This window comes from Psammomys obesus, unplaced genomic scaffold (genome assembly GCF_907164565.1).
Source record: "Psammomys obesus unplaced genomic scaffold, mPsaObe1.curated_primary_1811, whole genome shotgun sequence".
NCBI classification, from domain to species: Eukaryota; Metazoa; Chordata; class Mammalia; order Rodentia; family Muridae; genus Psammomys; species Psammomys obesus.
Window position 1 is genome coordinate 2,116,566 of NW_026592368.1, and position 13,971 is coordinate 2,130,536.

The window sequence follows — 13,971 nt, forward strand, 5'->3', positions numbered from 1 at the left end:
TGGAAGGGAAGACAGACAGGAAGGCTACTGGAGGATAGACACAAATGCTGCTGAACTGTTAATCTCTGCATGCCTGGAAAAGTTTTGTCCCTGGATAGGAATCCTGAACCAGCAACCAATATGCTATGTACCTTAAGCACATTCTAACCCTAAGAGAAGTATTTATATCACTCAAGATGAAATGGCCAGTCAGGGCCTCCATGCAGAAGAGAAGGCAGGTCCTTCTAGATGCAGCACTCTAGGTTCTGCTCTGTTTCTGAGCAAGCTTAAAAGTCCCAGTGTTCTAAGATTTGAGAGTGGACACTGCAGATTTTGAGGGAAGCTCGAGGAAGCTCCAAAGGCCCGAAATGGTGATTGGAAGGTCATTGTTCACAAATGGGAGGTACAGAATGGTGAGCAGCACGAAGTAGAATGGATCCTCCCTGGACTGGATGGGAAGATAGACAGGAAGGCTATGAGGTAAGGCACCAAGTGTTACAGAATTAGGAATCTCTGTATACCTAGAAAAGTTTTGTTCCTGTATAGGAATCCTGAATCAGGAACCAACAGGCTAGGTATCTTCAGCACATTCCAACCCTAACAAAGGTGTTCATGTCACTCAAGTCGATCTGGCCAATCAGTACCTGTCAGGCTAGGAGGCAGATTCTTCAGGGAGTCATGCTGGAGGTTTTGCTCTGTAGCTGATTAGGTTTAAATAATTCCATGTGAAGTGCTCTGAGCACTGCTGCAAGGTGTTGTGAGGGAAGTTCAAGCAAGTTCCAAAGTCCCAACTTGGTGAGTAGAGGGTCACTGCCCATCAATGGAAGGAGCAATCCCCTGAGCAGAGCTGGCTGGAGTGATGGGTCCTGCCAGGTGGGATAGGTGGGAAGACAGATGGAGGACAGGCACATGTGCTACTGAAATGCACATCTATGCAGGTCTGGAAAAGGCATGGGCATGAATGGCTAACCTGGGACTGGGACTATTATGCTGTATATCTTCCTCAGGCACTAACCCCAAGGGAAGGGCTCATGTCATTCAAGACACTTCTGTCCAATCAGTGTCTCCAGGGAGAATTGCCTGTCAAGCTAGGAGGCAAGTTTCATTTACTGCTCATTAATTTTAAATTGATGACAACTGTTTTTGTTAATTGTTGTTGCTGTTTGACTTTGATTAAAAGTTGGCTGCAGGGGTTCTCAGGAATGTGGTAGGGATATCTACACTGGACTTGAATGTGGAAATGAATGTGCCTTTTAAGAGGAACAGGGAGAGCTCCTGGAGACTGGAAAATTATACAGAAATAAAAATTTCTCAGAGTAGGACCCTGTCTGCCCTTAACTGGGAAGACCTCAGCTGTCTGAGTCATTTTATCTCTGATTCCCAAGAAGAGGAGCTCCTCGCTGCTAGTGTTCTGACATCCAGCTGGATTGTCGAAGTTAATAAGAGACTCTGGCAAGGCCTATTAATCAGGAACACCAGTAGGAGGTAGTGTGCAAATTCTTTCCCAGATTCTCCTCTGATGCAGATATTGGAAGCTCCGAGGGAGGCTACGAACCACACCATTTTATGTGTGTAAAGTGTGCTCTCCCCAGGCCAGTTTGAACAATTCTACTGAACCTACTGAACTACATATAAGAGTCTAGTGGGAATGAGATGGACGTGGGTCAAACTGTGGTTCTGTTGGTCTATGTGTAGGAGAAGGAGGAAAAGTAAGGTCCAAGTAGAGGAAGAATATAAGGAAGGAGGCCATGAAAGCCAATCCAGAGGGGTTTTTCTTCTCAGTGTCATTTCTCCAAGTCTTCTTGGAGGATTTTGATTTGATCTCTGGCAATGCCCAATTTGTTGGCATAGAAGCAGCATTTTTCCTGCAAAAACAAGCAGATGCCACCCTTTTTGACAATTAGTGGGTCCAAACCCCTTCTGTTTTGAAGAACTACCGCTGGCAGGGAGTCTAAAGGCCATTCCTTCCGCACAACAAAACACCATTCAGGGGGGCAAGGAAGGGATTACTCCAGGAAAGAGTTGGAGTGACAGAGGGAGGGGTGGACACTCCCAACATCAATGCTGCCATTATCAGGATGAGGTAGTACCTGAAAGCAGTACCCGGTGGAAAGGTCGGGGAAAGGGAACAGTGGAGTAATTTAAAATATTTAAAGTATTTAAAATATTTAATATTAAATATTCAAAACTGGTGGGTGGTAATTAAGTTTTGAACACCCCCATCTGTATAGCCAATGGGGGCTTCATAGTTCCAACAGACCTCTGTCCTTCCGTGCCAAAGCAGGGAGACTGAGCTAAGCTCCATTCTTCTATAACCTCTTGGGTCTTGGCAAGATCTCTGAATCCTCCTTCACTGATCATAAGGTTCACCAGGAAAAGGATCGTCTTCCACATTTTTATTGGTTTCTGGGGATATAAAAGAATGCTTCTCAGTGGTAGATAACTCCCTGGAGGGGTCATCATTGTCATCCTCATCTTTTAGTGGTGGCAAATATTTTATATCTCTGCCCGGAACCCATATGGGCCTCTTCTCATCTTTGGGGAATAAACATCCAAATCTTCTTCCTGCTATGAGAAGAGGGTTAGGTCCTCTCCAAGCTCCTGTCAATGGATCTCTTCATCTGACTCTTATGGAACTATATGGAGTGGATATAGACCAATGTTTTTGAAATGGTGACTGATTATCTTTTGAAAATTTTAAAATATTTAAAGTAAATAATGCCTTTTTCAATTGATCGTGAGGGGGTAATGATTCCACCTTTTGTTTTTGTAATTGTATCTTTAAAGTATGATTAATTCTTTTTGTTATGGTTTGGCCCTTTGGATTATAAGGAATGCCAGTAATATGATAAATTTTCCATGTCTGTAAGAATTCCCGAAATGGTTTGCTTATAAAGCATGGACCATTGTCTGTCTTAATATTATCAGGTAGACCCAAGGTGGCAAAACACTGAAGCAGATGACTAATAGCATGTTTGGACTTCTCTCCAGCATGAGCCGAAGCCCAACATGTATTCGAGAATGTATCCACTGAAAGAAAGATGTATTTTATTTTTCCAAATGGGAAAAGTTAGTCACATCTATCTGCCAAAGATTATTGGGACACAATCCTCTAGGATTGATACCTGACTTTTGGAGGGGTGGTAATTGAAGGAAGGGTTGGAATGACCTGCAAGTTCTGATAATCTTTTTAAGATCTTTAACAGGAACTTGTGGAAATTTATCTTTGAGGCCTCTCCAATTAGTATGAGTCAAGGAATGGAAGTCTGAAGCCTCAGTCACTTTATTTAGTTGTGTCCCAGATGCCAAACTATCAGCTAGCTCACTTCCGGATTCCCTGACAGGAATCCAGGAAGGTTTTGATGTCCTCTGAGATGTTGTAGGTATAAGTGGTAAGCTCTCTGTCAGAGCAAAAAGTGGGCGTGAATCATAAGAGGAGTTATGGGATTTGCATCTAATTTAATATGGGCCTCAGCTAAGGAAGGTAGCAGATTTACAACATAAAGGCTATCTGAAAACAAATTAAAGGGCTCCCTAACCTTATCCAAGGCAAGTACAACTGCATAAAGCTCCTTGAACTGGGCCAAGCCTTCAACCTCCTGGGAAATGGCTTAGACAGGAGTCATTTTAACATTGGGCCCATGGGGTGGTTAGACCACTAATGAGGCTCCCCTATTTCCACTATCCATAAATATCATTAGAAATTTGGGATCAGGTCAGGGCAGAAAAAGACTTGGTGGTCTCCAGGCTAAACGTGAAAAGGAGCTCATACACTTATGGTGGCCATAGTGACAATTAATAGTACCCCTAAAACCTTCCAAGGCTAAGGCAATCCTAGGATTGTTTCTTTGAAGCCATGTAAAGTCAGCTATTTTGTAGGGAATTGTCAAAGAATGTGGTTCCACGCCATACACTCTGACTGAATTATTTCTTCCTTTAATAATACAATCTGCTATTTGGTGAGTCATGGGATAAGCTGTGGGGTCCCTTGAACTGAAAGATGAATCCAATTGATGGATTTTCCATCTTGGGCTAATAAAGCAGTGCAGAGGGGGTCCCCAAGGAAGAGACACAGGGTGACAGGAATGTCAGACTCAAACCTCTTTAAAGTTGCCGTATCTATAGCTTGCTGAACCTTTCTCAAAATTTGTTGATGTCATGAGGATAAAATAAATTTTGTAGTAAGATCAGAGCCCTTTAAAAGATCAAAAAGTGGGAATAGGTACTCTGTGGAAATTGGAATCCATGGCCGCATCCAATTAATCTCTTCTAGCAATTTTTGGAATTGAGTTAGGGAGTAAGAATCTTGAAAATGTAACTGGCTTCATCGGGAAGACCCCCTCAAGAAACAGTGTGGATCCCAAGATCTTAAAAGGGAAGAGAGTTTCTGAATATTTTCAGGATCCACCTTTAAGTTATTGTCTTTAATGATAGTAAGACATTTAGTCATCAAGTCTTGCAACCCGGCAGGGCTGGAACTCCCCAAAATAATATAGGCCTTGGGTTCACCAAGAACATCCTTCCCCAAAAGGTTGGGAGTAAGACCAGGGACCACTAGGGGGTGCACTTCTCCTTGGTTACCATCAGGATCTACCCAAGGCCATGAGTTGGCAAACTCCTATGACTTAATTGTCCACCCACACCCATTAGGGAGAGGCCAGGGACGAGCTGCCAGGAGTGAGGGGCCTCCTCCTTTCTGATCACAGTGCGGTCTTCCCCTGTATCAATTAGGAACTGAAAGCTTCTGTCCCCAATTGTGAGTGTCATTTTAGGTCTCATACCAGGGACCAGGGCAATAGTCCAATGAACTTTAGTCCCTCTCTTCCCCTTATTTAACGGGGTTGGGGATGGCCCTGAGAGGAGTTTAAAGGTTCATCTTTAAGGTTAAATCAGGATCTATAATCCTTGGCCCAGTGCAAACCCTTTTTGCATTTGGGACAGGGCTTGCCCGGTAAAGTGCCTGTTATGCTGGCACCAGAACCATTTTGAGACGTGTTGGGGCATTCTCGTTTAAAATGGCCGTTCTGTCCAAAGCCAAAGCATGTCCGCCCCTGAGTCCTAGTGACCTGCTGAAGGGCATTGACTAATGCAGTCATTTCCTCCTGGCCTGAAAGGAGGTGGTCCCTATATCTTTAGTGGTTACAATCCACTTATCCATCCCCATATTACACATCCTCGCACAGGCCAGCTTGTGATCTGAATTCATGCCATCCCACACTAGCGACTTAAAAAACAAATCATGAAACTCCTCTGGGGAAACTTTCTCCTAAGACTTTTATCTACCCGGTCTATGAAGGAAGGGAGGTCCTCTGAGGCCTTTTGTATAATTCCTGAAACAGGAGATTCTGTAGGCCCCTCATCTAGCTTTCTCCAGGCCTCCAAGCCTGCTGCTGTAATCTGCTCCTGAAAAGGGGCTGGGAGAGCAGCCTGCAGGAGGCCTGTGGAATACTGGTCAGCTGTGCCCGAAAGCATTTCATAATTTATAGGCACCTGGGGGTTAGCTCGTGGATTGCATTCCCCCTGGACCATGCATTCCTCCTTGTAAAAGGCCAACCATTTAAGGAAGGCCAGCCCCAAGAGGACAGCCTTAGTAAAGTCCATCTAGTCTCGTGTAGTGCATGACTGATGCACACCAGCCCCTCAAGGATGGTCTCAGCCCAAGGCGAATTAGCCCCATCCTCCGCCACTGCCGTATGCAGTTCCTTGAGGTGTAGAGCCCCCTAAGGAGCCCAGCCAGGGGGCCTGGCTGCCCCAGGAGCAGTAGTGACAAGGAAAAGTTCCATGGGTCACTCCAAATATGGAGGGGGTATAGAGGAGTCAGGGAAGGGTTTAGTAAGCGAGCCCTGTTTTGGTGATACAGCTGGAGGGGTAGGGGCTGTCCAGGGACCATTCTCAAATGGGTCTAAAGAAGGATATATGTTCTGTCTCTGAGGAGTGGGCTCATCAGCTGACTTAATACTGTTTTCGGCCCCAGCGCCTTCCTCCTTTTTTGGGGTGGTCAGTTCCTCCTCAGGTTCACTTTCCTGTCTCATACCCTTATCCTTATGTTCTTTGCGCAGTTTCAGAAGGAAGCAGCCCTTAAGGGCTGTGACTAGGGGAATGACTCCCAGAGGGGGGATATCCTTATCATGAACCTGTGCTCTGTTGACCAGGCTTTCTACTCTGTCCCAGGTGTCCAGTCAAACAGGGCACCCTCATCCTTCAGCCAAGTAGCAACCTTTATAACATACTTCTGTACTTGAAGGTCTTGAGTCAAGAAGATTGAAACCCCTACTTTTAAGCAAAATTTGTAAAGATTCCCAAAGACTGCCCCATATTCAACAGGGGCACACTCACCCACAGACCAGTTGGCCTGTCAGCATTCTTCCCTCAAGCAGAATACTCACAGGGGGCACCAGTGTTCTGGGTCAATATCTGGCAGGTGGAGCTGAGAGGAGGGTGGCCAGTCCAGCTGGATGCCCTCCTTGGCTGAGCGGGATGATGAGTGTCGATGGCCTGAACCTCCCCAGATGCCACAATGAATAAAACACCACTGAGCTGGGAGATCTGTAGAAACAGGAACTCGGTTTATTGAATTAAGTGGTCTTTTTTATAGGTTTGGGTCAAGGGGCAGGGATAAGGAAGTGAGGTAGATGTTAAGTGGTGCAAGGAGAGGTGGGTCAGCGACAAAACTTCATGTAACAGTTACCAGGCAGGGTTAATTTTAAGGTAGATATGCTAAATCACTTTTTCCCAGAAGTGTCACCTCTTAAATCAGAAGCTAAAGACAGGTCTCCAAACTTGAGCCAGGCTCAGGTAGATGCAGCAGGCCTTATCAGGCCCAACATAAATAAACCTCAATTTCTGAATCCATTCCTCAGTTGTGGGACATCTAGGTTGGTTCCAGATTCTGGCTAATATAAAAAAAGCTGCTATGAGTATAGTTGAGCAAATGTCCTTGTTGTATGGTTGACCATCTTCTGAATATATGCCCAGGGGTTGTATAGCTGAATCTTGAAGAAACACTATTCATAATTATAATTTTTTTGAGAAAGCACCAGATTAATTTCCAAAGTGGTTGTACAAGTTTACATTCCCACCAGCAATGAAGAGGGTTCCCTTTTCTCCACATACAGTCCAGCTTGTGTTGTAGATGATGTGACAGTACAGATGATGCCTGTACAATAAAAGATTTTATGAAGGCATCTTCATCCCAGACCTCAAGTAGTACTATAGAGCAACAGTAATAAAAAGTGGCATGGTACTAGAACCTGTACTTTAAATCTTAAAGGGGTGTGCATCTATTCATTAATAATTTTTATTAAATCATATCAATAAGCTGAGGGGAAAAACAAGTATAGAGGAATCAACTGCTGTCTCAATTTCAGATCCAGATTGAGGGTGTCCAGTCAGCCAATGCTACCTTAGGCTACTGTTTCTGTTCATCAACCTTAAAGTATCCCTGACTTCACTCTTATGAGTGTACGTTTATTAACTTTAAATTATTCTCAAGGGGCTGGAGGGATGGCTCAGTGGTTAAGAGCACTGTCTGCTTTTTCAAAGGTCCTGAGTTCAAGTCCCAGCAACCACATAGTGGCTCATGATCATCTATAATGAGATCTGGTGCCCTCTACTGGTGTGTAGTATATAATAATAAAGAAATAAATCTTTAAATTATTCTCTAAGATTTTGTATATCACAGACATTAGCAAAAACAACTTCCCCAACCTTGTTAAACAATATTTTTTATATTCTGTCTAAGTATAATGACCATTGCTAAAACCCTACAACTATGGTTCCTTTCAAGAGAGGTGGTTAATTCATTAATCTGCTCCAGCAACCATTCGAAAAGAGATCAAGCATTGTTAAAATTTTAAATGCCAGTGATATTGCCCAGTGAGGGGGCTAGAAGCTTCCTTAGAGTTTTCATACAACTCATGTTATGGGGAATATGCGCATCATAATGGCATCAAACAGAGCTATGTTCCATAACAGCACAAAGTCCTCAGTGTATACAGTTCTTGGGGTTATGCTTCTCCAAGACAAACTCATCATGACTGTGCTAACAGGGGAGCCAAATTCCATGAGTGCTACAGATGTTTTTCTGTTGCTCCTGCATGGCTCTCAATAGGACCAGGTAGCCAAAAGAGTTTGCCTATATATGAGGGAGTAGGGAATGAGGTTAGCTCAGGCCCTGGGAAGGAGAATTCAGGGTATTGGGTGGGCTATGCCAGCTGTGAGGACCATATAACATGGAAGCTCTGAGGGATTGCTGGGAGAAATTTGTCACCTAGGTGTGTTTTGATGTGTTAAATATGAACTTCTGCCATTTGTTCCAGGTATGAAATCTACATCTATGGAAATATAAACTTCAGAGAGAGCAGTATGGTCTCCATTAGGTAATGATTAAAAAATGAGCTGACAAGGAATAAAGATGGCAAAGACAAAGATTCTATTTTTCTTTTATTTTTTTATATCTTCTTTCTTTTCTTTGATGGAGGGTGGGTTTCCAGACTGGACTCAAATTTTTGCTGTCAAGTTTTGTTTTTCTAATTCATTTTCATTTCATTAATCATTTTTATTTTTTCACAATTTATTCATTGTATATCCCTATTAAAGGCCACTCCCTCAACTCCTACTGGTGCCACCTTCCTTCCCTCTTTCCCCCAATCCCTTTCCCCTAGTCCACTCAAAAGAGGAGTTCCCATCCTCTGCCATCCACCCATACATTCTCGGAACAGTACTCAGCTATTAAAAACAGGGAAATAAAATTTCTGCTCTTATTTCTTCTGCGTAGGCCACTGTGCTCACCTCAGATTTCATACCATGAAGCTTGCCTGCAAGCTTACTGTGAAATAAACACTAGGTATAACTAGAGAGAACCACCGCCAAGACACTGTTTGATTTACCATCTCACATCCAGAAACATGTGAAATTTGAAATGCTATGAAGTATGAAATATTTTTTCACAAGCATTTCAGAGAACGTGGTTCTCTTGCTGCCTGGAAGGCTGTTTCCCACCATCCCAGGAAGGAAGGAGGGCCAGACGATGAGGTATAAAGCTTGGAAGACCTGCAAGCATAACATTGATCAGAACACTCTGGTAATTACCCTAGAAAGTAAGTTCAACTTTAATTCCAGAAAACAGAGAGTATGTACCCCTTGGGGAGTGACTGGGATGCTCCAAGGATAGGTGAAGATAGTTGTTTAAAACTAGGCACTTCAAGGATGCTTGATTTGCATTAAACAGCACATTCCTATCATATGAACAAGAATATGGAACCTTATTATCCTATATTTGTAGGGAGGAGAGAGTTAGGGGGATCTGTGTAAAAGGCCATCTATCAAATGTGATTGGTGGCATCTATGTGTACATACACTCTCCAGATGAAGTCAGGCTCAGAAAATTCAGCCTTGCCATGGTTATACAACTAGGCCAGCAGTAGGGTCTTACATAGAAAAGAAAGCCTCCTCCCTCATATCTCAAAATTCAGTCTGGATTGTAATGTTTTTCAATAGTACCCCTGGAACAATAGGTATATGTGCATAAAGAAACTTCTGTAGGCTACCACTGTTGTGTTATTCTCAGAGAACTTCCTGACTGGTGTTAGCTCACCATTCCCCACATATTCATCCACTGGACTAAAGTTTTCTTGTTTAAAATAAGGCAATTGAAAACAGTAAATGGTGAGAATCAGGATTATCAGTAAGTCTTCCCTAAGCACTTTATAATATTTTTGTGTGTAATTGATATTTACCATTGTATTCTTTTTAAAAATAAGTTTATTTACTTTACATTCCAATCATAGTTCCCCTCCCTTCTCTCCCCCAGTACTACCCTCCATTCCTATTGCCCCTATCCACTTTCCCCTTTCCCTTCAGAAAAGGGAGGTCATTTCTATTGAGCTAGTTTTTCACTCTTGGATCTCAGTGGACCAAAGAACACAAAGGCCTTTCCACATTGCTTATAGTCACAGAATTCCTCTCCAGTAAGAATACTTTTATGATGATGATGACTCTAGATTTGTGCAAGGCCTCACCATTTTAACACATTCATAAGTTTTCTCTCCAGTATGAATCCTTTCATGATGATGAAGATTATAAAAATATGGAATGGTTTCAGCATGTTAAAAGCACTCACAGGCTTTCTGTCCATTAAGATTTCTTTCATGAGTGTGAAGATGATTCTGAAATGCAAAGTTTTTTCACATTGGTTACAGTCAGACAGCTTCTTTCCAGTAGTGTTCTTTTATGTATTAGGAGATTTTATGTGCAAAGGCTTTGCTACATAGTTGTATTCATATGGTTTCCCTCCAGAATGTGTTGTTTTCTTAGGAGATGACTGTTACATGCAAAGGCTTTATCACACTAATTGCCCTCACCAGGCTTCTCTCCACTGTGTGTTTTTTCATGTTTTTGGAAACTACTCTGCTGTGCAAAGTAGTTTTTATCACATTGGGTAGATTCATAAGGTTTCTTTCTAGTATGTGTTCTTTTATGCCATATGAGATGACTGTTTTCTGCAAAGGCTTTACCACACTGGTTACATTCATAAGGTTTCTCTCCAGTGTGTGTTCTTTTATGTCTTATGAGATGACCGTTTTCTGCAAAGGCTTTACCACACTGGTTACATTCATAAGGTTTCTCCCCAGTGTGTGTTCTTTTATGGCTTAAGAGATGACTGTTTCTGCAAAGGCTTTACCACACTTGCCACATTCATAAGGTTTCTCTCCAGTGTGTGTTCTTTTATGGCTTAATAGAGAGTACTGTTTCGTGCAAAGGCTTTACTACACTGGTTATATTCATAAGGTTTCTCTACAGTATGTATTCTTCTATGGCTTATGAGACAACTGTTTTGTGCAAAGGCTTTACCACATTGATTACATTTGTAAGGCTTCTCTCCAGTGTGTGTTCTTTTATGCCATATGAGATCAGTGGTGTAGGGGAAGGCTTTACCACATAGAATGCATTTAGAAGGTTTCCCTCCAGTATGACTGCTTTCATGCCTGCAAAGATAATTAGAACATGTGAAAGATTTACCACAGTCATTGCATTACACTGATAAATATATTTATCTATATGAATTAATTTCATAATTTGGTCTAATGGTAAAGAAGTATCAGATTTTAAAGTTTTATCACTTTATTTACATTCATAGTTATTCCCTTCATTGTGGGTATTTTTGAAGATCCCTGTGATGGGAAGAATATTTGTTATGTGGTTCACTTTTATACCATCATTTTTTATAAGAGGTTTTTTTGGATATATGAAGAATATTGTAAGAATTCAGAGCTTTACAACAGCAATCCCATTCACAATTTTTTTTACTGTATGAATGACACTTCCTTTGCAAAGTGAGCCAGAATAATAATAATAATAAGAAGTTCCAAATTCCTAGTATTCACAGGTATTTTCAGCAGTATGAGTTTGCTGATGAATTCTCAGTGAAGTTGCAAAACCGATTAACAGTAACCATTTATTGCATTCAGAAAATCTACTCAAAGTGGGGACTACTAAATAATTAATTGTTCTTGTAAAAAGACAGGTACACTGCTTCTTTCAATATCCCTCTGCTAATGTGCCTTAGAAACATTGTGACATATATGTTATACCTATTTAAATTACAAGAATAATAAAAGATTCCAACATTGAATTAACACAGTTTGTTTTTTGTTCATCATAGACATGTCATATAGAGATTAAGGTTCCTCCACAACAATATTCTTGACTCTCATTAGCTCCTCCTTCCACTAAACTTTACAATGTTACTGTGTGAATATTAGTAACGCTAGTTATACTATGAAATATTTGTTTATTAGAAGGTGTATACCTCTTACAATATCTGAGTAGATAGAATGAGACTAAACAAATTGGCAGTTCAACTCAATAGCTATTGTATCCATATGATTCAAATGGTATTTTCTTTTACAACATTATTTTATTTTCTTCTTTCCTAGTGGAGTGCTTGCAAACACAAATCAGATACCTGACATTGTAATACATAGAATGGTGAGATTTTAATGATCATCAGTACACTTAAAGCAGAGCTGTTTTTACACTGTTGCTTTTCTTTAAAACTTCCAGGACACAGCCAAGTGTGCTGGTACATGCCTTTAATCCCAGCACTCGTGGAGGCAGAAACAGGCAGATATGTGTGATTTCGAGGTCAGGCTGTTCCACCAAGCAAGTCTAAGACAAGCCATGGCTACACAGAAAAAAATGTTTCAAAAACAAAAAATAAAAAGCAGCAAACAAACAAAAACAAAAATAAAAACAAACTTCCAGGACACATTAAAATTTTTTAAGATTCATATCTGTATCAGGGTGCATATAAAATTACTTTCTATTACTTGTAGAACTTTGAAAATGTTCTTCAATATTATGATGTTCCCAATTGTAGCCTAAAATATAGTACCAGAAATATATATTATTGGAAATATCATATTATTATTAAGGAAAAACTTAATTCACTATCTTCTATGACCCTTAGAACCATGCCTGATTAATTCACCTCATTCCTCCTCATTCTCAATTGGAATTACAGAAGAGGATCAACAACAAAGTAAGAGTTGTCTCCTTATTTTAAAAGTAAAAGAAATTTTGCAGTCTTACCTATAGCAGTGAGGTTTTTGCAGGTCTCTAGCATCACATCTTTGTAGAGTTCCTTCTGGAAAGATTCCAGCAAAGCCCACTCTTCTTGGCTGAATTTCACATGCACATCATTGAACATCACTGAATTCTAAAATATGCCATACAATTGTACAACAGAAACATTGGCAACAATATAAATTTATACTTCATTGGCAATATAACCATATAATTCTAGTACTTCTTCCATTCATTTTCTGACACAGAAGTGCTAATATTAGAAAGTTGGGTGCTGTGCATTTGCGTGAAGGAGGGGAGAAGAAAAGCCAAAGGTGTGCTTTGAAGACCTGTGTTACAGGAGTTTCATCACTTTGTAAGACAGGAATCTAAAGTAGTGAGCAGTTGGGTTGAATCTATGAATCCTGTTTAGTTCCTTGATTAAGTCAGTCAGGATCCTGTCATGAGACAGGTGGAAGGAAAAAACAGTCACAATATTTTTATTTTATTTTATTTTTCTTTTTAGTTACATTTTGTTAACTCTGTGTCCCAGCTGTATCCCGCTCCCTCATTCCCTCCCCAACACCACACTCCCTCCCTGGTCTCCTCCTTGCCCCTTTCCAAGTCCCCTGATAAGGGAGGACCTCCTCCCCTTTCATCTGACCCTGTTTTATCAGGTATCTTCAGGGCTGGCTGCAAAGTCCTCCTCTGTGGCCTAACAGACTGCTCCTCCCCTGGGGGGGTGTCAAACAGCCTGCCCTTGAGATCCTGTTAGAAATAGTCCGTGTTCCCCTTACTTTGGAAAACTACTTGGTTACTGAGCTACCACAGGCCACATCCGAGCAGAAGTTCTAGGTTATATCCATAGATGGTCCTTGGTTGAGTGTCAGTCTCAGAAAAGACCCTGTGCCCAGATATATTTGGTCCTTGTAGAGCTCCTATCCTTTCCATATCATACTAACTTCCATTCTTTCATATGATTCCCTGCACTCTGCCGAGGGTTTGGTTATGAGTCTTAGTGTCTGCTTTGAAACACTGCTAGGTAGAGTCTTTCAGATGCCTTTTGTGGTAGACTCCTGTCATAAGTTCAATGCACATCCCATTTGTCTTTCTAAATGAGGATTAATCACCTTCGCCTGTGTCCACTTTCTTGATTATCTTCTTTAGGTGTGTAGATTTCATTATGTTTATCATGTCTTGTAGGTCTATATAAGCGAGTATATTCCAAGTTTGTCTTTCTCCTTCTGGGATACTTCACTCAGAATGATCTTTTCTAGATCCCACCACTTGCCTGCAAATTTCATGATTTCCTCCTTTTTGATTGCTGAGTAGTATTCCATTGTGTAAAAATACCACAATTTCTGTATCCATCCCTCCGTTGATGGACATCTGGGTTGTTTCCAAGTTCTGGCTATTACAAATAAAGCT

At 41.2% G+C, this 13,971-nt stretch overlaps 1 pseudogene; it reads right to left on the bottom strand.

Moving 5' to 3' along the window:
* Positions 1-1,618: 1,618 nt before the first annotated feature.
* Positions 1,619-12,688, bottom strand: LOC129681280 (zinc finger protein 120-like; annotated as a pseudogene).
* Between the last annotated feature and the right edge of the window lie 1,283 nt (positions 12,689-13,971).